The sequence below is a fragment of the Pimephales promelas genome, chromosome 16 (assembly GCF_988280905.1).
Source record: "Pimephales promelas chromosome 16, fPimPro1.hap1.1, whole genome shotgun sequence".
In the NCBI taxonomy this organism is placed as follows: Eukaryota; Metazoa; Chordata; class Actinopteri; order Cypriniformes; family Leuciscidae; genus Pimephales; species Pimephales promelas.
The window spans coordinates 2,329,909-2,350,992 of NC_142784.1; the positions used below are offsets into that span (position 1 = coordinate 2,329,909).

The 21,084-nt window shown below is 39.2% G+C and overlaps 1 long non-coding RNA gene and 1 pseudogene across 1 annotated transcript; one reads left to right on the forward strand and one right to left on the reverse strand.

Moving 5' to 3' along the window:
* The first annotated feature begins 6,926 nt into the window (after positions 1–6,926).
* Positions 6,927–8,378, forward strand: LOC148971925 (52 kDa repressor of the inhibitor of the protein kinase-like; annotated as a pseudogene).
* Positions 8,379–10,546: 2,168 nt separating this feature from the next.
* Positions 10,547–11,638, reverse strand: LOC120476293 (uncharacterized). The gene is made up of 2 exons (XR_005622101.2): positions 11,056–11,638; positions 10,547–10,981 (listed from the first exon to the last, which is right to left on the reverse strand). It is a non-coding gene; the product is annotated as an uncharacterized LOC120476293 (long non-coding RNA).
* Positions 11,639–21,084: the final 9,446 nt, after the last annotated feature.

Genomic DNA, 21,084 nt, shown 5'->3' on the forward strand with positions numbered 1-21,084 from the left:
GTGTTCCTTGTACTGAAAGAGAGTTGAGTTGACTAAAAGAAATGTTCATGTGTTGGGAAATATATTCTACTGTTAAAAAAAGGTTCACTTGAGATGCCTGTTTCTTTGAAATCATTTTGAATTGGCCTACATCAATTTATTACATTAAAAATGCAATGAAACATTGAAATTGGACTATGTCATACGGTAAAACAAAATATGTCATATGGTAAAACATTGAATTTTAAAAGAAATAAAAATAGATACTTTGTTTGTTTACAAGGTTCATGAAAATAATGGAGGAGAGCTAGTATGATATACACATATATATAACTTCAAGGCATTTTTGACTAATTTCTTGCAAAAAAATAGAACAAATGTCCATAGATGACATGCTGTGGTTGTAAAAAACAAAATATCTAGTATTTGTGGTGTAGGTGGTTATATTTTGCAACTTGTTATATAATACTTACAGATCAACTATTACATTCATGGTTGTTTTTAACTGTGTCATGAATATTCAATTTAATTTATTCCTAAAAATCACTTCGTTTTACCGTATGACATTTTCAAGGACTGTATACAAAGAAACACATTAAAATGTCATATATTGTTATTTTTTATAAAGGGCACTAATAAAAACAAAAAATATACACATAGATGTACACAAAAAATGCTATATTTACTTTGTCCTTTAATTTTTATTTTTTTACCGTTTTGAAATTCTAAAACGTCACTGACCCAATTCTGCTCTAGCAGTGGGCTTGTGTTTGCATTTCAGATTTTGGCAGTCGTCAGCACATGCAATGCAAAATTTGCAAATTTTCCCACTCTGCTCAAGATGTCCTTTTGAAACACTTTAGACTACGACATGGAGGAGGACCAAATTGGCCCTGTTTTTATGACAATTGTGTCTGCACCTTCAAAAACCCAAGTTCACTTAAATCACATATTTCCAAAATACACAACACAAGCAGAAAAAGAATAGAAAATTCCACATTTTTGTGTGATTTGTGTGATTTCAACGAGATCTGCACTGAAACCGAGTTATTCTCTCATCTTGGAAAACATCTGAGGAATAAAGAAACTCTTCTGTGCCCCTTTCAGAGATGTGGATTCAAAATTAACAATCTCTCAACCTTTAGCAGTCATAGAACAAGAAAACATAAAAATCACACCATCAACGATTTCAGATTAGTATGTAAGGATTCAGAAAAAGACTTAGATGACACAGAACCGGAGGTGAACAGTGATCCTGAAGAAGGACCTTCATCACTTGATCAAGAAAAATCTACAGAACAGAACTCAGAAAGTGTTGATGCTGAGGCGCTTGAACATAAACTTGCGCATCTTTTTCTTTCTATGCAAACTGTATTGCATATTTCTAAAAGTGCAATACAAAAAATTGTGGAGCAGTTCCATGACATCTTATATTTTTCAAAGTTCCTTGCTATTGATAAAGTAAGAGAAATACTTGCAAATCATAACATATCAGATTCTCGGGTTGTCACAGACATTACAGATGCAATATTTCAAACAAATCCTCTTCTTGTAACTACATCTGCGCGAGGCAAATTATCTACACAGATTACAGAAGAAATTTATATTTTAAAGAGCAATTTGCAGTGATTGAACCTACTGAATATTTGTATGACAAGTCAAAAAAATGTTTATGTTTATGTTTCTATTACAAAGCAGCTAGAATGTTTACTTGGCCATAAAGAGTTTTTGGACAAGTTGTATTTAATCAGGAGTCTTTGCCCGGCCATTACAAATCTTTTCAAGATGGAAGATACTACAAAGAGAACAAACTTTTAGGTGAAGAGGAAATTAGTATTTCTTTAGGGTTATACATTGATGACTTTGAAGTCTGCAACCCTCTCGGCACCTCAAGAAAGATACATAAAATTACTGCTGCATATTGGGTCGTTCTGAATTTGCCATCAAAAAGTCGCTCCACTCTCAATTTAATTAATCTTGCAGCTCTGGGAAAGAGTGATGATGTGCGGTTGTTTGGGTATGAAAAGTTCCTTGACCCATTAATAAAGGATGTTAAGTCCCTAGAACAGGTGGGGATATTTGCTCCAGCTTTACAGCAGTACATAAAGGGTATTGTGTTTTGCGTTTGTGCAGACAATCTTGGTGCCCATGGCCTTGCAGGCTTCCAAGAAAGCTTCATTGTTGAGAATTTTGTTCTCAGTAAGCACTTATCCTACTTCCATCCAATCACAGGATTTCCTGCAGATGTTTTGCATGACTTTTTTGAAGGGATTATTCCTGTTGAACTATCTCTGTGTCTAAAGGACTTGATTTCAAAAGGATTTATATCGCTAGATGAGCTGAACAGTTGTATCAAGTCATTCCCTTACAAATATGCAGACCGTGTAAATAAACCAAAGACAATTCCCAAATCTAGTTTTGCCAAGGGAACAATTGGTGGCAATGGGCACGAAAATTGGACCCTCTTGCGATTGCTACCTCTCATTATCAGAAGCAGTATCCCTGAAAATGACCCGCATGGGAGATTTTGATGGACCTTAAACAGATTGTGGAATTGGTTGTATCTACAAAGTTTTACGAAGAGACATTATGCTATTTGGAGGTTAAAATAGCAGAACATCGTAACTTACTCACAGAGACCTTTCCATTGTTAAAAATACGACCAAAACACCACTTTGTCGATCATTATCCTTACCTGATCCGCTGCTTTGGGCCATTAGTGGAATTATGGACCGTCAGATTTGAAGCAAAGCACAGTTATTTCAAAAAAAGCGGTGCATGATACCCACAATTTCAAAAATGTGCTTCTCACTCTGGCAACAAAGCACCAGCAAATGTCTGCATATTATTTAGAAGGACATTCTCTCTTCAAGCCACAGTTATATGTTGAGAACATTAACCCTCTGGGCTTCTTCGGTCAAAAATGACCGAAAACTGTTGCGTTTTGAAATGTTTAATTTTTTTGCTTGATTGGATCGGGCTGAAACTTGGTGACTTTTGTTGTATTACCTATATGAACACACAAAAAAATCAAAGAGATGATTCTGATTTGTTAAAGGGTCGTAAAAAAAAAGGTCACACTTAGCTTCCTCCCGGTCAAAAATGACCGACATAGGAATTGAATGGGAAATACGGAAAAATAGGAAAACTCAGGGAGACACTTTTGGTGGTACAAGCTACAGATCAGCAACTGTGCAGAAAAAAAGTGTACAGCAATGAAGGGGTGACACTCTAGAACATCAAGAGTGCAAATAAGACCCCCCACACACACACACACACACACATACACAGATAAACTGGCAAGACTGCACCAGCAAATTTGTAGAATATGAAAAATAAAATCAATAAATGAGAAAAAAATCTTGCTCAAATGCGCACTCACACACACATGCACACACACATGAGAAATCATGTCTAAACCAACAAAAAGAATCAAAAAGCCTTTCTATGTATTTGAATTGGAAGCTATAGGCAGCCTACAGGCTGTACAGGACATTGCACACATGTAACTATTTTTTAAAGCCACTAGGTGGCGCTCTTCTACTTGAATTATTATTTTTTTATTAGCTGACACTCTATTTTGATGTGAAATGTTGTATTTATTGAAAAAAAAATAAAAAACAATATAAAATAAAAATATGTACATTAATTCTAATGGAAAAAATAGCTCATAAAAATTATATAATTAATGCAAAGTATCATAAAAGTTTTTAAAAATTCTAAATAATAATAAGAAAATATTATAGAACAAAAATATATTTGAATGGTTATCCTGGGAAGAAGTAAAGTAAAATTTTAAGGCTTCGTCCGTTTTTGACCGGGAGGAAGCTAAGTGTAACCCATTTACGAAGAAGCCCAGAGGGTTAAAGTGGTTGAGACCAGTTCTTTAGATACCACACTGAGGCAAGCAGTCACAAAAAATATCCTCATAAGAAAACTGTTTCTTAATGCTCGGATGTACGTCTGCAAGGTGTCCGATATGTTAGGGACATGATCATTTCTGCTAGCCAGTGCAGTGGTTTGCCAGAATTCTTTAGGATTGTTAGTATTATGATTGATGAAAACAATGTTTCATTTATCTCTAAAAAACTTTCATCCTGGTATTTGGAACACTACAGATCCTTTGAACTTACTGAAAGCAGTTACGCACCGATTGATCTTCTGGAGCCTGTGTCTTTGAATGATCCCAACCCTCTGCACGCATACAAAGTTGGAAGAAAGCTGCTGGTATCTCCAAAAGTCTTCCTCCTCCATTAAAAGGTAAGTGCTTTTTATAGTATTTTTTCACTTCCTTGTCTAGTTCATAAGAAAAAGTAAATAAACTTAGCTAAACTAAGCTTGTGCAAACTATGACAATACAAGTGTGGAGAGCAGGATGAGGTCTAGGGCCGTGAGAGAATGGCGTGAGGCCGGTGGTGTGATTACTGATGAGAGACACGCTCGACACACCGGTCTTGGATCTCTTACGGAGGAGCAGAAGCATAAAAGTTGGAGCGACGACAGTGAAGGATGAGAATTCACGATCGTAGCTCCTACTTTTATGCTTCTGTTTCTCCAAGAGAGATACAAGACTGGTGCGTTGCGCACGTGTTTCTCATCAGTAATCACATCACCGGCCTCACACCATTCTCTCACGGCCCTAGACCTCATCCTGCTCTCCACACTTGTATTGTCATAGTTTGCACAAGCTTAGTGTGTAAAGTTGTAGTTTTGCCTTTCGCACATATAAACAACACATTTAGGATTTCTTGTCTCCACAGAAATGTTGCTTCGAGTTTACATCTCATCCCAAAATATTAGGAAGGTCCATCTTCCACAACTGCCAGAATCGGTGGACGATTTACGAGCAGAGCTGAAATCAAAGTTGCAGCTTCAGGGAGACTTTTTGCTGCAATATGAAGACCCCGACTTTGGAAATGAACTGTGCAATTTATCAGACATTTCTGAACTGCCTGCTGAGAAGGCTGTGTTCAAAATTGTGTGGGACAAAGATTCATCTGTTCTTGATCAGTCTGATGCACAATCGGTTTCCTCACTTGGTACTGCCAGTGTGTCGTCATCTGCTTCTCCTCAGACCCCATCAGCCATCATTCAAAGCAATATGAGAAGTACCTCACAGTGGCCATCATCCTTTCCAATTCCGACTTTTTCGTACGATGTCGAGCTGAGGCTTCACAAAGGAAATGATGTTTATGATCAAACAAACAAAGCTTTAAGTGTACCAAGAGAAATGAAGTCACACATTTTGGAAAAAATTGCAGAGACAATCTTTGCTTTAAAAGCATATCCACTCCCTGAGGAAATTGAAGATGTTGCTTCTGCACTCGTACTGAAGCATCCCTGCCTTAAAGAGCCAGGTATTGGCAAAGGATATGATGGCTGGAAAATGAGCATAAAGTATAAACTTGGCAATTACAGATCCAAACTCCGTTCAGATGGTTGCAACGAAGTGAGTATCAACAGGAAAAGAGGAGCAGGTGACAGGACAAGTACTGTGAAAAAGGCCAAACGAGGAGAGGTTAATTATTTGCCAGATCATCCTAAAGGCCAGTCTGATGATTCTCTGGAGGAGGAAAGGCTCATCTTGATAGAGGAAATGACGGAGAAAACCAAGAATGAAGTGCTCATCAATCAGAAAATGAACTTGACTTTCTCCCTCCGACGAAAGGAGATTGTGGAAGTAGTGCCAATGGTATCTGACGTGCTGGAACGATGGCCTGCCCTGTTTCTTCCAAATAAGGTAAAATAAAGAAGGTTGAAGTGGACTTAATTGGATGTAGATGATCTTTAATGCATGTTATTGTTGTGTTGCTTGTAAATGTCTGTTGTAAGCCATTTGAAGCCAGTTAAACAATGTTACAACCAAGACCTGTTTTATTTCTATCACCAGTTATGTAATGAGTTCAAACGCATCACCAGTGTGGATCTCCTCGAGACATTCAGAGCATCAATAGACCAGCACACTCCACAACTCCTCAAGCTATACAGAGCAAGAAAGGGGGCATTTGGAACAGAAATGGAAGATCTACTCAACAAGCTTGATCAGCAGGTAACTTGTTAAGGGAAATTCTAACTATATTTTTGAGAAGTATATAAAAGTATACTTTCTTATTTTTAGTTTAAAAGAAGTATGCTAATAGAACACTTAAACTTCTTTTTCGTAAGGGTTGTATGCATTGGCCATGTCCATGTACTGTTCAATTGCATTAGAGAATTAATTTGGCACTCTCCTCTGTCTTTTTTAAGATATATCAAAATACAAAGATGATGCAGCAGTGCAGCCTGATTTAAAGACATTCCCAAAAACACAACATGGAGCAGCAAAAAGAAGCTTCCACAGGGAGTGGTACAGTTCTCGGCCATGGCTTGAGTATTCCATGTCTAAAGATGCAGCATACTGCTTTGCATGTAGACATTTTGCACATTTAAAAAGCAGTGTATTCCCATCTGAAAATGGCTATTCTAACTGGAAGAAGGCCACTTCAAAACAGTGGGTTTAGTGTACATGTCAGATCTGACACACACGTGAATGCGATGATTGCATGGAGTTCAAAAGAATGGCCAAGAAAAATACAACGGGCTTGGGAATGATGGGAAATGAAAATCAGAAACAAGTAATCGAAAATCAAAAGTACATTAAAACTTTGGATGAAACTTTGCTGTTGACAGCCACTCAGAATATTTCCCAACGTGGCCATGATGAATCGGAAAACTCAAAAAACAGGGGAAATTTCCTTGAGATTTTAGATCTTGTGAGTAGACATGATGCTTTAGTGAAAAAACGGCTGTCACAGTGTCCCAGGAATGCTACATACGTAAGCAAAAGCACTCAAAATGAGATTTTGGAGTGTTTAGCAGAAATGGTGAGAGAGGAAATTATAAAAGAGGTTAAAGAAAGTGAGCACTTTAACTATTTTAGCCGATGAGACTAAAAACATTCCAAAAAGGCGCAGCTCTCTCTGGTCGTAAGATATTATTATAATGGTGTGGTTCAGGAGAGCTTCCTTGAGTACCAGAAAGCAGAGCACTTAGATGCAGCCAGTTTGACAGAGAAACTTATTTCATGTCTGGAAAAGTATGGACTGGAATACAAAGAGAATCTGGTGGGCCAAGGCTATGATGGGGCTGCAGTAATGAGTGGCAGGTGCTCTGGGGTCCAAACAAGGGTCAAGGAAGTTGCCAAATATGCATTTTATGTTCACTGCAGGGCACACTGTTTGAATCTTGTCATTGTGGACAGTGTAAAAAATGTCCCAGAAGCTGCATGTTTTTTCACTTTGCTGGAAAGACTGTACACATTCATGTCAGGCTCATATGTCCACATTAAGTGGATAGATTTTCAAAAAGAAATGTTCAGTGGTGGGGCATCACGAGAACTTCCAAGGCTAAGTGACACTAGATGGGCCTGTCGCTATGCTGCATGTAGAAACCTTATGGACAGGCTGCCTGCAGTAATAAGAGTGCTGGATGAAAGTTCAGATGAGGCCAATCCACAGAGAGCTGTAGACGCAAGAGGACTACGTTCTCAAATTGATTTTAATTTCACAGGGCTCCTTGCAGTCTTCAGAAAAGTGCTAGGTGAAACCAAGTTTTTAGCTGAGATGCTCCAGTCAACTAATGGTGGACCTTACCAAAGCAGTTGACCTTACTGAAACCCTCAGACAGACATTGGAAGATTATCGCAAAGAGGAGAGCTTTAATGAGCTGTGGAGTCTAGCAATTGACACATGCAATGGTTGCAACATTTCTACCATTGTCAAATTAAAAAGAACCAAACACACTTTTAGGAGACTACATGATACTCTTGTCACTTCTACACTTGGACAGCAAACACATGTTGACAGCAAAGATGCCTTTAGAATAGGTATATTCATTCCCATCATAGACTCGATAATCAGTGACATGGACAGGCGCTTTTCAAACTCTAGCAGCAAGATAATGAGGGGTATACAAGCTTTAAAAAAAACCCATCAAAAAAAAACTTCTTAAAGGAAGAATTGGTTTTGTTAGTGGGTGAGGAATATGGCTCTGACTTGCAAGACTTGAAAACTAAGATACACCAGGCAAAAAGACTTCTTGAAAGAAACAGAGCAAATAGCAAAGTAAACCCGTCCAGTTTGACTGAGTTTGTGACGTTCTTGGTGCCTTTTAAAGAGGCTTTCTTTGAGCTTTTTCGCCTGTGCAAGATCGCTATTGTTTTGCCTGTGAGTACTGCTGGGCGAAGCTTTTCAACTTTAAAGCTTGTAAAAACTCACCTGCGCTCAACCATGGCAGATGACCGTCTGAGAAATCTGGCTGTTCTCAGTATCGAAAAACAGCGTGCAAAAGCACTAGATTTAGATTTGTTCGGGAAACGTTTTGCTGCAAAGCACAACAACCGTCGCCTTAAGCTTTACTAAAAAAGATAGGTGAATGGGTCATTTCATTTGTGGACTATATTTATAAGTTTTTAATTATAATAATAACTATAGTATTGACCACTGTTCTTTACTTGTAGTCCACTGCATCTTGTACTTTTCTTTTTATATTTAAATTTTTCTTGTTATACTTTTACTTTTTAAAAGATGCAGTTTTGTTGTGTTTGAACGCTGCACTGGGCTTATTCATGTTGTGTTAAAGTAGTGTGTATGTTCATGATTAAACTATAACTACTGTGTTTTTTGTGTTTGTTTTGCTAAAGCAAATCACATATAGTGATTCCCATGTACCGTCTACCTTGCCACCCTGCCAAGACCTCTTGCCACCCCTTTGACCCCCCCTTCGCTCTTTGCTCAGATCACTAGGCCATAGAGTACTTTACGAGCTTTAAAAAAAGAGAAAAACCTTTTGTTATGAATGATATATCGGCTACAACCAAAATATAAAAATTTTTAATTTGCAACAATGAGTATGAAAATTCACAAGATCAAATATATTTATCAAAAATAAATACCTCCATTTAGAAAAACAAATACTAACCTTCGGGGTTGCATATAAGGTATCAAAAAGGACATGATAGTGCTATATTTCCAGTCCCTTGCACTGCCCCCAGCGGACCCACTCAAAGCAGATTTGTTTTTGTTCTTCTCAAACGTGTCCCGTAATTGTTTCCATCTCCTTTTGCGTTCTTCCACTGTGACAGTAACATGCATGAATTAATAGTAAACAATGAAATGACTCATTTCAATATTATCTGTATTTATGTTATATTTTTACAGTTATATTTCTTGTTAAGTACTAAGTACAGTTTACAGTTGTTCTTGAATCATCTACTTTTACATAGGCTAAATTACACACTTTTCCTCCTGGCGTCAGGCTCACATTTTTTTCCTGCTTTTATCCCACAGATATAATTAAAAATTCAGTTACATTTTCTTTATTTCCACAGATGCTTTGGTACAGGGGAAACATTTTCCAGCCTGGCTTTCCAGTACAGGTTAGGGAAAAGAACTGTGTCCACCACATACACATGACCTGCCGGGCAATAGCGAGGCAGATGATGGACATCCAGTTTCCCAGGCCCATGGAGCAGATGTGGAGAGACATCTCCTCTGCATTCTGGATTAAGTGGAATTTTCCAAACTGCCCTGGCGCCATTGACGGGACAAATGTAAAGATCAAAGCACCTTCAAAAACCGTAAGTCAGTACTTCAATTATAAAAAAAAAACATTTTCCATCGTTTTATTAGCACTGGTAGACGCAAACTACCGTTTCATCAACATCCAAGTGGGGGACTATGGACAGGCAAGTGTTGGAGGTGTGTACAGTGGACCGGATTTGGGAATTTGCATGGAGAACAAAACGTTGCATGTTCCTGCTGACTGTCCTCTACCAGGAACCGTCCAAAAAGGGCCAGTACCATACACCATGGTGGGAGATGCTGCCTTCCCTTTGAAGAGGTACTTGATGGGGCCATTCCCTGGGCAACGCCTTGGTCGGTGTCAAAAGATATTCAACTACAGACTGTCTAGGGCCAGAATGGTGGTGGAATGCGCCTTGGAAATGAAGCTGGAGGAGGGAGAGCAAATGGCTGCTGAGGACAATTTTTCTTGGAACAGGTAATTGGGGATGGTGGGGTTAATGGGACTCTGTCTGGTGGCCCCTGTAGCCGGATTCAATTTGGTCACAGTGTTGAAGATGTAGGATATTATTTAATCTAAAGAGGAAATATCTCACAATCTATGGACAATTATTTTTGCAAATTACTTGTGGGACACCTTTTTGATTCAAACGATAGGCTATACTTGATCCGTTGATCCGATTGCTGCTTCTACAGCCTCCCAACATTTTTCCTTTTTGCTTTTGTCCTTGTAGTACGTGTGCTGGGGGTCATGCAACTCCCTGTACTTCTCCACTTCAATGATTAATTTGACATGAATTTTAACTTATCAACTCCTGAGAGAATAGAAGTGCAGTTATATTGGCCCATGAGATTAATTGCGCAGTCAAGGCCAGAGTTATTTCAAAACGAGACTTACCCAGGGCCACCACACTGTAACACCTCATTTCTTTTAAAGCTGTTACTCTGAGGGGTTCAACAGAAATCTTTGAACCTGTACTGATTAAGAAATATCCTCACAAACAAAATAACATTAAACCTCTTTTATTTACACCACTGTGCTAAATCCATGTGCCAAACTCTCAATAAACAGATAACAAAGCACTCTCAAGATCTCCATCTCTTTAACAATGAAGCCATTCAATGAAGTAAACTTAACTCTGATATGTCCAGTCCTTTGAGAGGTTACATTGATGATGCTGATGATGATGATGATGACGATGACGATGAACATATACTCCACAAGGTCAATTTTGAGTGCGATGCAATGATTGTGATCCAACTATCCACCAATGTGAGAAAAAGTCACATCCTACATCACAGTAGCCAGTGCAATGTTTGTTCCCTGTACCCCGATACTGTCCATGTGGTGTAGTCTCACTGCCAATGGAGTTTCCACTTGGCTTTACTGTCCATTCCTCTGCTCAATGTTCATAACAGAACATGTGAACAAAAAGTCCTTTCTAAAAAGAAAGCACATCTTAACATCAATGAAATAAGTACAACATTATCCATACATCACATCATCCATACTTACAGTTGAGCAGAAACTCAAGGTTCTCAACAAAGGACCATCAACAAAATTCAGTAGGTAGCATGAGGTTAACCAAACAATGGATTTCCCTCTACCAAACGAACTCTCTTCCTCTATGGTAGGTGTGTTTATATAGGTTACCATCTGGCAATAGCACCCTCAAGTGGCTCTTGATGAAACTACACATGACCCAAAACATCACACTAGTGCTCCAACAACAGTAAATTAACAGTAACAGATTCTGTCCGTTACAACACTTTGCTTTACACTATGATTTCTTTCCTTTTTTTGTCCCAAAATTCTTTTATTGGGTCGATGCAGAAGTGATCCTGGATCCAGAAGAAGGTTGTCTGGTTGACTATTCTCATGTTCATGAACTTGAATAGCAAAGCAATCTTGGTGTAATTGTTGCCAGACAACAATATGTTGGTGCTAAGTAGGAAGTCGCCGGCATGCATTCCTTGTGCAGAGATCACTTCCACACGACGTGACCATGTAGACATATCTGTAAAACATTTAAACATAAGCGATGTGTATAGTTACTGTTACAAATGTGATACCTAATCCAGTCTATTACTCTACACAAAATGACAACAAATCCCTTTTATGAAAAATAATTAAACTGTTTTACAATTTTAGCTTTATTAGAGATGAGCATAGGACTACTTAGGGGTACATGTTCTGAACACGATGAACAGTGCATTTAATCTGAAACCAAAACTTTGGGAATTCCTTTTCATCTAAAAGGAAAAAGGTATTGTTTTCTTTGTAAAGATATACCATTTTCTTTAGGTCCTCATTTTTTGGAGGGTACACATTGTTCTCAGTATAATCTTTTGCTGAATTAGAAAGTCCAGTGTCCACTGGCAATGGAGTCTTGCAGGTCAATTCCACCTCTGTGCTCCCCACTCTTTGAAACATTTTTTCTGTTGGTTTGGAAAAGGTACCATTTGCACACAGCCTTGTGTATACAGGAGCGTCTAGGCCGAGTACAAGGGCAATGCCATGTGTTGTTTTTTGCATTATAAACAACCATGATTCTTTCCAATCGGTTATAGAAAGAAACGTCTGACTCAAAAACTGAAACATAGTGCATATAGGATGGACCTCCAAGAGTCACACAATTGCAAAACACACATTTTGTTCTTCTGCTTTTTATCTGAGCATTTTTTAAATGTCTTTTGCGTTCCTCTGAAAACCATTTGTGTTGTACCATTTCTCTTAAAGCCTCTTAATGCAGGACAGCATTTCCAGTATCAGATCTGCAGTAATTTAAGTGTGTACACTGACAAGATCGCATTTCACTTCTTTTAAAATCCATTACAGAATTGCAGACATCAAGTTCATTATTCACTTTGTGGAAAATGCTCCATGTTTTTTTTTTTGTAAAATTAATAGTTATACAAGGGCCTTTAGACGATTTTGTTACAGCAAAAACTGCATTTTTTGGTTAATACAGTGGCTTTGAAGGTGCGACGTGCAGTGATATCAGGTTCAATATTCAACTGTTTCTTGAGTTCCCTTCCAAAGGGAACTCAACAATACGTCGAATGACGCAATGACAGGTGTCTGAAATCAAATATCAACTCACAGTAATCAGGTTGACTGGCGACATCAGCTTGAGATGAGAGGGGCGTTAACCTCGCGGATGATCTACCAGCTGACGAGGGGGAGTTACAGATTAATGTTGAACATCTCGCTTTCTCTCTCTGGTGAATCTTTAACTGTTCTCTTCGGGCAGGGCCAGAGTTGGCTGTAAAACAAAACAAAAAAAATATATATATATATGCATACATGTATAGAAAAGGATGTCAGATTGGTTGAGACCAGCCCTCCTGCCCAGTGTACGTTGAGCTGGTTGACATTATGGGGCGCGCCACAGACAGATTGCAGTTGCAGTGGAGGCGCGTCTGGGAGGAACCCGCTCATGGTATTTTGGATGACCGGTTCCTCCCCACCCATAAGCCACCAGCCCGGATGAGCCTTCCATTCCTTTCCGATCTCCACGCTGCGATCGAGAGGGTATGGAAGAATCCGTTTTCCTCACGTCTCTATCTGCATCAGCGGGCTAGTTTCGCTGCTGTGGAGGGAGCCGTGGAGCACGGATATGTGTCGATGCCGCCAGTGGACGAGACGTTGGCTAACAATATCGCCTCTGGTTGGTCCTCTTCACTAAGAGCTCTGATCCTGCCATCCAAGCTGCTCAAGACATCTTCATGCTTGAATAACAGAGCGTACACGGCAGCAGGTCAGGCAGGTGCGGTTCTGCACGCCCTTGTGGTCCTCAGGCCTACCAGACTGATTTGCTGCGGGACTCCGGGCCACCAAGCAATCTGCTGTTCCGTCGGTGCTATGGTGGCCACGGAGAGACATCTGTGGGAGCTCCCACATACTGTGGTTGCCGGGTTACAGGCCTCACCAGGCCTTCCTGGTTATGAGCTCCCACATGCCGTGGTCGCTAGGTTACAGGCCTCACCAGGCCTTCCTGGTTATGAGCTCCCACATACTGTGGTCACCAGGAAACGAACTCTCACACATTGTGGTTGCCAGGTTACAGGCCTCAAAGGGGCCTTCCTGGTTATGAGTTCCCACATACTGTGTTAGTCAGTTTACAGGCCTCACCCAGCCTTCCTGAATGTGGGCTCCCACATGCTGTGGTAGCCAGACTACAGCCTCACTACCTTTCCAGGGCACTTTGCTCCCACTCTGTGGTCACCAGGCTTCATTGGCCTTCCTGGTTGTAAGTTGTCACATGTCAGGTTTTACCAGGCCTTCCTGAATGTGAAACCCCCACTTATCGTGGTCGCTAAGGTGTAGTTGTGAGTCTTCACATGTCAGGCTGCAGGCCTCAGCGGCCTTCCTGAATGTGAGCTCCCCACGCATTGGGACTATCGGGTGTTAGGCCTTGTCAGGCCTTCCTGATTATGGGTTCCCACATGTTGTGGGTGCCAGGTTACAGGCCTCAAGTTCGGCCTTCCTGAATTCAGAGTGAAGTACACAAACTCCTACTTCACCTATTATTGTGGTAAATCACATGACGAGATGTCTTGTGTACTTTCTAAAATCCATTTCTTATGGTAAGGGTCACGAGCGGCATGCTTCAGTCCCTTCTTATGTGGCTCAGACCCCGGTCTTCCCTTGGGTCCCACATTAAGAGCCGTCCTGTCACTTAAGTAGGCTACAGGGACACCCTTCTCTGGCTAACTTCTGGAAGAAGTAGCTTCCACTTGGTGGAGTAAGCTCCCACAGGTTGTGGTCACCAGGCTGTGTCTCACTGACCTTCCTGGCTATGAGCTCCCACATATTGTGGTTGCTGGGTTACAGGCCTCACCAGGCATTCCTGAATTCAGAGTTAAGTACACGAACCCATACTTCACCTATTATTGTGGTAAGTCACCCGACGAGATGTCTTGTGCACTTTTTAAAATCCATTTCTTATGGTGAGGGTCACGCGCGGTATGCTTCGGTCCCTTCTTATATGCTCAGACCCTGGTCTTTCCTCGGATCCCACTTTAAGAGTTCTTAAGAGCTAACTTTTGGAAGTAGCTCCCACTTGGTGTGGTTTTTCAGGTACACCAGGCTGGGTCTCACTGACCTTCCTGAGTACGAGCTCCCACCCAATGTGGTCGCCAGGTTACAGGCCTTACCAGGCCTTCCTGGTCATGAGCTCCCACACACTGTGGTCGCCAGGTTACAGGCCTCACCAGGCCTTCCTGGTTATGAGCTCCCACATACTGTGGTCGCCAGGTTATGAGCTCCCACACACTGTGGTAGCCAGGTTATGAGCTCCCACACACTGTGGTCACCAGGTTACAGGCCTCACCAGGCCTTCCTGGTTATGAGCTCCCACACACTGTGGTCACCAGGTTACAGGCCTCACCAGGCCTTCCTGGTTATGAGCTCCCACACACTGTGGTCGCCAGGTTATGAGCTCCCACACACTGTGGTCGCCAGGTTACAGGCCTCACCAGGCCTTCCTGGTTATGAGCTCCCACATACTGTGGTCGCCAGGTTATGAGCTCCCACACACTGTGGTAGCCAGGTTATGAGCTCCCACACACTGTGGTCACCAGGTTACAGGCCTCACCAGGCCTTCCTGGTTATGAGCTCCCACACACTGTGGTCGCCAGGTTATGAGCTCCCACACACTGTGGTCGCCAGGTTACAGGCCTCACCAGGCCTTCCTGGTTATGAGCTCCCACATACTGTGGTCGCCAGGTTATGAGCTCCCACACACTGTGGTAGCCAGGTTACAGGCCTCAACAGGCCTTCCTGAATTCAGAGTGAAGTACACGAACCCATACTTCACCTGTTATTGTGGTAAGTCACACGACGAGATGTCATGTGTACTTTATAAAATCCATTTCTTATGGTGAGGGTACACTTCAGTCCCTTCTTATGTGGTTCAGACTCCGGTTCTTCACTTTGGGTCCCACTCCATTCGCCGGTCAACCTGATTACTGTGAGTTGATATTTGATTTCAGACACCTGTCATGCCTGAGGCATTCCCCATTGCGTCATTCGACGTATTGTCTCGTTCCCTGTTCTCAGGGAACATAGGTTACAGTCGTAACCTGAGACGTTTTTTTCTTTTTTAAATGCACAGATTACAGTGGGGACAACATAATCTTTGCCCCTGTTTTCTACCAACATATTTTAAGTGGGTTTTATATGTATCATCACAATAAGGTGCAAAAGACACCAGTGTGCATCTTTGTCTTCTCATAGTGACACAGCTCCAAAGATGATCCAGTGCGTTTTCCTGCTCAAATTAGCTGCGTTGACATGGACCCTTATAATTGGATTGACGGCTCAATCGGACTAAAAAACCTTCATGTAAACACCTAAATCGATGCGATTAAGCTTGATTGGAGTGTAATTTCGATCGTATTGAATGAGGTGGTTTACTCCTTTTGTAATCCGATCGAGAGAACGTGTAAACACTTCGATCGCAACATATCACTGGTTTGGTTTTCATCATATCACTGGTATTAGTTTTCCTTTCTTGTCATCATAACAAGGCACTAATCTGTTTATTTTTCAGTTACACATTGATTAAAAAAGAAAATTAAATGTGTTGGTAGTATTATTTTATATGGAAATCAATCATTTATAATTCTGATGAGAATAAAGTTAGGGTTAATTAAAATTAAGGAAAACAAATATATATTTAAAATTCATTCAGGTACAATTACCAAACATATCTCAAAGTCTTTATGGTTTAATTAATAAACTAATTATATAAAACTATTATCAGTGCACTATAAATAAACTGATTCTATGCCTTTATTAATAAAACTTATTTATAAAATACAAGGATTAAGACATTTATAAAAAATGCCTTCTATATTTCTGTTTTGCTTTTCTCTCCATTTTACCGAAATTGTACCGAACCGTGATGTCTGAACCGAACCGTGACTTCTGTGTACCGTTCCACCGCTAGTGTTGTCGTCATTGCGCCACTGTCACCTTTTTTACTCCATGGTTTCCATTGTTATGTTGACATTTCTGTCTTGGAATTATAAAAGGTTAAGTTTAAAATAAAAATGTTTAATATAAATGTGCGATTAGTCGACTAGAAAAATCTTTTGTCTATGGTAACTCGACTCAATACATTTACTATTTAATTAGTTATTGAGTTATGAGTAAGCAATTTGAATTCTTAGCTCTCGATCTTGAGGTCTCTAGGACACTTCACATTACAGTAGTTGGCTGCTATAGGACACCCTCAGCTGTCAAGGATGCTCTGCCTTCTTTAATGCAGCTTTTATCAGATCTGAATTTCAATGAGATTGTAGTCATTGGAGATCTAAATTGGAACTGGTTACATCCAGTAGCTGATGATTTCAAAGCTTACTGTGACTCGCTTAACCTCTTTCAGCTCGTCGATAGTCCTACTAGACCTAATCTGAAATGTCCAGAAAAATCATCGTTAATTGATCTTATCTTAACCAACGTTCCATATAAATACTCGGCAGCTTCAGTGTTTGCAAACGACATTAGTGACCACTGTGTTGTTGCTACAGTCAGAAACACCAAAATTCCCAAAACCAAGCCACATATCATCATTAAGCGTGACATGAAACATTTTTCGGAACAAGGGTTTTTCTATGACTTATTTTATTTTGACTGGGATAAAATGTATCTCTTTGCTGATGTTGAAAATGCTTGGAAATTTTTTCATGATGGTTTTAAAGAAATTGTTGACAAGCATGCCCCCCTCAAAAAATATAGAGTAAAAGGCCGTAAAAATGCATGGTTCACCCTTGACTTAGCCAACTCTCTTCACGAGCGCAATAACGCCTGGGCAAAAGCTAGGAAAACAGGCCTGGACTCAGATTGGCTACTCTTTAGGAGACTGCGCAATTTGTGCACAGTTGCCATTAGAAAAGCTAAAGCAGACCATTATCTAACAGAATCTTCAAACAATCTAAATAACCCCTCAAAATTTTGGAAGACGATTAAATCACTGGCTGGAAATAAATTTGGCACTGAGCTGCCACCATGTATTCTGAAGGACTCACGTAAGATATCTGATAAGGCTGAAATTCTTGGTTGTTTTAATGAGCATTTTATTGCCTCTAGTTCACTGTTTGATTCCCTTAATACTTCGCATCAGAATCACCCTAACAGTCTTACTTATGGCCATAATCCAGTTAGTAATTCTTTTAGTTTTAAACCATTTTTAGTCTCAGAAGTGCATAAAGCCCTTACACTTTTAGACATTAAAAAATCACCTGGTCCTGATAACTTAGAGCCTTACTTTCTAAAATTAGCATCAGATTTTATTGCACCACCTCTGACTTACCTTTTTAATCTCACTCTGGACACAAACGAAATTCCTCTTCTATGGAAATCTGCATTTGTTATTCCTCTGTTAAAAGGGGGAGACCCAACAGACTTAAACAACTATAGACCCATCTCGAAATTGTCCGTCCTGGCTAAGGTTATGGAAACTCTGGTAAATGAACAATTAAAAGAGTTTCTAGCTACTAACAATATTTTGTCTAACTATCAATCAGGTTTTCGTAAAAGACACAGCACAACTACAGCAGCCCTAAAAGTAGTAAATGATTTTATTGATTCTTTAGATAAAAAACAACATTGTGCAGCTCTTTTTATCGATCTATCTAAAGCATTTGATACGGTGGATCACCAAATACTAAAACAGAGACTTCTCAGTGTCGGGTTGTCAAAACAAACAGTCGCCTGGTTTGAAAATTATCTATCAGGTAGAACACAAAGAGTACAAATAGATGGTCTCACCTCCAGCACTCTTGGTGTATCCAAGGGTGTTCCCCAGGGGTCAGTACTGGGACCACTACTATTTATATTATACATCAACACTCTTGATCGAAATGTCTCCAATGCAAATTTTCATTTCTATGCCGATGATACTGTTATATACTGCTCTGCTGCCACACCAAACCAAGCTCTTTTTCAGCTACAACTTGCTTTTGATACTGTACAATTAACCTTGTTTGATTTAAAACTTGTCTTGAATGACGATAAAACTAAACTTATGTTGTTTTCCAATGCGAAATCTAAGCTACATAACCTTCCATCCATTACTACTTCTCGGGGGTTCGAGATTGAGACTGTATCCCAATACAAATACCTTGGTATTTTAATTGATGATTCTCTCTCTTTTAAACCTCATATCAAGCAGTTGGTGAAAAAACTGAAGCTGAGACTGGGTTTTTATTTTAGAAACAAGTCATGTTTCTCCTTTGAGGCAAAAAGAAGGCTTGTTGCTGCCACTTTCATGTCAGTACTGGACTACGGTGATGTTATATACATGCATGCATCCATTCAATGCCTGAAATTGTTGGATACTGTCTACCATGGAGCCCTTAGGTTCATTACAAACTTTAGAGCACTTACCCATCATTGCTCTCTGTATGAGCGTGTTGGTTGGTCGTCATTGTCCACCCGTAGGCATAATCACTGGAATATTCTTATTTATAAAGGTATTCTTGGTCTGCTTCCCCCATACCTTCAATCTTATATTGTAAAGAAAGGCACAGGACGATATTGTCTTCGTTCTGAGGACTTATTGTTGTTGTCCGTCCCTCATGTCCGGACTGAAACGGGAAAAGGGTCATTTATGTATGCGGCCCCTAGCACATGGAATCAACTACAAGATGTCTTACATCTTCAGGAACCAGTTTCACTGATTGCTTTTAAAAGACTTTTAAATGATATAGAGGCTACACATACTGTTTGTAAATGCTATGAATAATTAGTTGGATGATTCTTGCTTCTATGTTTTATGTTTATGCTATATGTTCCATGTTGTTGTCATATCTGCAACTTTGTTATTTTTGCTGCTGCCTGTCTTGGCCAGGACACTCTTGGAAAAGAGATTTTTTAATCTCAACGAGTTTTTTTCTGGTTAAATAAAGGTATAATAAAGTTATAAGTATTCATTTATTTATATTTAATATTTTTGAGTTAACAAGTAGTTCTGAACTAATAAAATAATAAACATGATTTTTTTAGTCACTTGGCCTCACATTTTCCTTATGAAAGATGTCACTGATGTCACAGGTAGAGTCGCATGTCTTTCAGTCTTCACACAAAGAGGCTGAACACAAGACTTACTAAATAAATATACCGCTTTACAACCCTTGAGTGAATAAAGATTAAACACACTTTAGCACAGCAAAAGCCTATGAGAAACTAATGCGGGACAGTACAGCACTTAAATGGAATTACGAGCAATAACAACAACAAAAGCAAGCTAAGTAAAAGTAGAAAATAGAAATGATCAAAGAATCAAAATAATACTTCCGAGCAGCAAATAATAAACTAAGCAATAGAACAAAACGAGGTAAAAAGAACTTGCTCGCTCTCGCCGTCTCCAGTAGCAACTAATTACCTCTAATTGACTTAGAAGTAAAAAAAAAAAACAAAAAAACACTGAGTTTGGCTTGATAGTGATCCATCCCTTATCGAATCTCTAGTTTATATAAAATAATAACGCACATGTTAAAAATGTACATATAATTTTAAAGACATACATTCATTAGTGTATTCTCTTACATTACACTAAGGCATCAATGCAAATCATTTAATCTATATATTTATAATATAATTCTATAACCTGGGTGCTTTTTAAGATTAACTCACATCAAGTACACATTCAATAATACTTAAGTGTATATATTTTTTATAAGCAGTCATGAAGTACATTGACAACAAAAGGTTTCTGCCATTAAAGAGTGTAGTGTTTAAATAGAGTTCGAACACGCATCAAAAACAATACACAGTTACAGACCCTATTGCTGTTGCTCAATATGGACTGCTTGTGAATTGTGAACACTTCCCTCTAGTGGTGAAATCTAATGCATCAGGGCACTGAATTACTGTACCAATTCACTTTTGCAAGACTTGCTGAAATCCTTTTTTTTACACATAGTTTTACATACGGTCTTATAAACTTACATTGTTTGAAAATATTTTTTATAAAGAAAACAGATATGTTCCTAATTCTGAGTATCTGAATTTTTGTGTAGGCTTGTCCACTAGAAGTGTATTTAGGAATTTGCTTAACATTTTTAATAATTACAGTGGCAATGAATGATGAACTCACTATTTGTATACAGCCTGTTAATATAATAACAATGTAGAGAGTATAATATAAACTATGAATTAACATTAAACTAATAGTTTGCAAAATAATTTGTATGTATTTATTCTTGTATGCTTATTATAAAGAGTTACCAAAAAAAGCTTAAACTGGAATATTTTTTGTTGTTTAAAAACAAACAAATATAATATCCCTTTCATGCTTAGAGGTCACTACAGTGGACAGCTATTTAAAAAAGCTTTTTTTTTATTTGCATGGGTTTAGTTGGACATCAATCTCTACAGTGGATACTGGTGCATCATCCTATACAGTACATTGCAACCAAGTGGCAACCACTGAGTGTCGATTTCTTTCCCCCTCCGAACCAAGATGCCCCCAGAATATATTATATATACAGTATATATATATATATATATATATATATATATATATATATATAT